This window comes from Lactuca sativa, chromosome 9, assembly GCF_002870075.4.
Source record: "Lactuca sativa cultivar Salinas chromosome 9, Lsat_Salinas_v11, whole genome shotgun sequence".
Classification (NCBI taxonomy): Eukaryota; Viridiplantae; Streptophyta; class Magnoliopsida; order Asterales; family Asteraceae; genus Lactuca; species Lactuca sativa.
This window is the reverse complement of record NC_056631.2, coordinates 14,968,673-14,972,725: the sequence shown is the minus strand read 5'-3', so window position 1 is coordinate 14,972,725 and position 4,053 is coordinate 14,968,673.

The window sequence follows — 4,053 nt, the reverse complement described above, 5'->3', positions numbered from 1 at the left end:
AACACTTCTCAGATATGGGTTCAAGTTTTTCATGAGTCTCTCGTCTTACACTTCACAACCCCAAACCTTGATATGTGCGAGTGATGGAGCTTTCCATGTCCACATTTCATGAGGTCTTTTGGCAACCTTCTTTGTTGGAACAAGATTCACGATATGTGCGAATGTCTCTAAGGCATACCCCTAAGAGAAGCTCGACTCATCATGGAATGAACCATATCTATTAAATTTTGATTACGCCTTTTAGCCACACCATTGAGTTATGGTGTTCTGAAAAAATTAAATTGTGAAACAATTCTACATTCCATAAGATAATTGTGGAACTAGATACTAAAATACTCACCACCTTTGTCATATTTGAGCATCTTTATCTTCCTACCCAATTGATTCTCAACTTCGTGCTTAAACTATTTGAACTTTTCAAAGGTTTATGATTTATGTTTGATTAAGTATATATAACCATATCTGCTATAATCATCTGTAAAGATCATGTGATATCGATTAGCATCTCCTATGGAAAATTTGAATGGCCCACATACATCTGTATGGATGAGGTCCAACAATCCTTTGCCTATTTCAAATGTAACATCCAAAAAATACGACCCAAAATTTTTTGTTTTAATAATACTAAAAATCACATCATCGATAACAAACCAACAAAACTGTGGAAAAAGTATCCCCAAAGATCATAACAAAAGTAACATAACAACTATATCAAAACATATCACAGTTTCTAATGAAAACTCCTAGGATAAGAAAACTGAAGTTGTGGTGTGTGCGATGCTATCATCCCGAGCTCTTCCCCTTACTAGCGGAAGTACCTGAAACCGAAAACTAAAACTGTAAGCATGAAGTTTAGTGAGCTCCCCCAACTACCACATATCATACCATAATATAGATAACACATAGTGGGCCCCGCCCACTGCATCGGGCCCCGCCTGACATCAGACCGAAGCCCTAAATAACTTGGGCCCCGCCCAACATCGGACCGAAGTCTGGAATAACTTGGGCCCCACCTAGCATCAGACCGAAGTTCGGAACTAACTGGATATAACATATAATGAACATATAGCATAATCACATTCTGTATCGGGCTTGCCCGACATACTACACGTAACAAAACATGCATGAATCACGAAGACATTAGGCATACATGCTACTGCATCGAACCAAGGTCCGGAACTACTACTAACTAAACGGGTCGGCATTGTGGCCATAGGCCCGTTCCTCTTGGAAAGAAACTCACCTCGAAAGCTGGCTGTTGAAAATCTACTCGGGAACTCTCTGCTACTGCTCCAGTGTCTCCCCGACTACAATTCCCATAAACACATTCAATCACTACTGGTAACTAATCTGAGGGTAAAATGACTATCCTACCCCTGACCAAAGTCAACACCTTGGTCAAAGTCAACATGCAGTTGACCTGACTCGCCGAGTTGGGCCCCCAACTCGTCGAGTCCCTGCTCTCATTTTTAATTCCCTGACCGCTACTACTCGTCGAGTTTGGCATAGACTCGATGAGTTCCTCTTCGATGCGAATAATCAGTCTATCTTCATTTGACTCACCGAGTTGTATGAACAACTCGTCGAGTCCTCCTTCATCATAATAACACTCTGGTCTATGACTCGCCGAGTTTTATGAACAACTCGTCGAGTCTGTTCTTGAGGCAAGAAGATTGCCCTGGACTCGTCGAGCCAGGGCATTGACTCGTCGAGTCTTTCCATTACTGAGTCCGACTCCCGACTCACTGAGTCCACTTCTAACTCACTGGTTCCACTCGAAACAAATCAAAAGGGGAAAAATCGGGGACTCGCGACTTGACTCGTCGAGTCCGATGAACAACTCGTCGAGTCTCTTGCATGCAGACACCAAACAGACGATTTTGATCGATTCCAACGCATGCAACTCATAGATCTGGGTTCCTAGGGTGGGTTTCACACGTAAAGTTTCCAACTTTACGTGCATGCATGCATATCCAAGAGTTTAAAGGGCTCTAAATGGACTAAAAGCGTAGATCTAGGCTTGCATACAAATTTGACTCAATAAAGGTAATGGATCTGAGCTTCTAGAGCTCGATCATGACCAGATCTGATGTCCTTTCACTCCTACAAGCTCTCTATTCACTAACAAGACAAGAAATGTCCCAAAAATTAATTTATTGGGGTTTTAATGAAGATTCAAACATGGAAACAGTAAATGTTCGAGTTGTACCCACAAAGCTCTGAAATGGACTCAAGATCTTGGATATTCTTCTCCTCCTTTGGATCTACCTTCCTTCTTCTCTCCAAATCTTCAAAGAATCACAAAATACACTCAAAAAACCAAAAGGAATGCTAGGGTTTCGAGAGGAGCGTTCTGGAAGTGATGGGGGCTGACTTGAGGCCCAAAAAGTTGTTTAAATAGGGTGTAAACCCTTGAAATTAGGGTTTCATCCAGACTGGCGGACTCGCCGAGTCCAGGAATATGGACTCGTCGAGTTGTCTACTTAAACGTTCTCAAAATCCCGTCTCTACTCGACGAGTCGGGCTACTGACTCGTCGAGTTCCTCTTGAAAACTGAAAAAAAAATACATATTTAAATTACTTACCATAAATGGGGGGTTACATCAAATGTCCCATTGAAAGGTGCCTTAGTCATCTTGCCCAATAAACAAGCCTCACATTCATCATCTTTCCTTAGATCAAATGTTTCCAACACTCCATCCTTTTGGATCTGGGTGATGCATTTATTGTTTATGTGCCCAAGACGACAATGCCACAAACATGTATTGTCTATACCATTAGACGAATCAATATGAAACACATTATTGCCTAGGTAATCAACACAAGTCATAGTTGATGGGTTTTAGTCATAAGAACATCCTATGTGCCCATACAAACCCTAATGCTTGGATCTAGGTTTCTCTATTGTATATGCAATTTATCCAAGACTATAAACCCTAGATCTAGCATATGATAATCAATATAACATATAATTAGGGTTTAGATCATACCTTGATTGTTATGTAGCAATAACAATCTCAAATCCTCCTTGTATTGACTTTAGAAAGCTTAGAGTCACAAATGTCACTCCTCTAATGGTTCACAAACACCAAGAGCAAGAGGATGAAGAGGAGAAAAGAAGGAGGCTGCCTAAAACGTGTGGAAACCCTAGGCCATTAGCTCACCACGTTTTTGGAGCATAAGGGTTCTATATATAGTGACGCTATTAGGGTTATCTAACAAGGAAACCCTAATTTGGATGCTTAAGCCCTAAGCAACCCATAGACTCCTTTCCTTAAAGGCCTTGGACGATTTCTAATGGGTTTCCCCATAGAATTCGTCCAACCTTATAATATAAGGCAATCCATGGCCCAATTGCAATTATCTTATAATTACAATTCCAGTCCCTTAAGTTTAATTAATCTCTTTTAGTCACAAACTTAATTCTTATTAATTCTTGACTAATATTAATTAAACAATATGATTTCTCCTTTAATATATTATTCTCATAATATATTAATAAATCATATTTAATGCTTTCTCTCCATAATTAATCCTATCAAGTTTCTTTGGTGAAGGCAACCTAAAAGGACCATGCACCATCGGGTCAAGTACAAACCAAAATAGTTATGGACTTAGACACTAATCCAACAATCTCCCACTTGGATAAGTCTAATAACTATTCTGCGTATGACTTCAGATCCTGATCTGCAATCGTAGCTTTCCAAAGCCGCTGTCAACTCTGATCCTATCAGATACGCGTGTCCTTTAGATAAGGGATCATATATTCCTCCATTCTAGATATCGTATGAGACATGATTTCTAATCATCCTCTCGGTACTATTTCTCGACTTCCGATTTATGATGACTGACTAATTGAACAAATCAAATTAGCCCCTGCCCGGCCGAGCATTTACGTTTGTCATCACTAAATCATCGAGGGGCCCAAAGATATCGCTTTTATCCTACTTTGGATAAAAGGAACGGATAAACTTTGATTCAATGCTCGCTTGCACTTACTCACCGAATCACACACAACAATATGTTTTATAACACCAAGTTACTGGTGCGTTT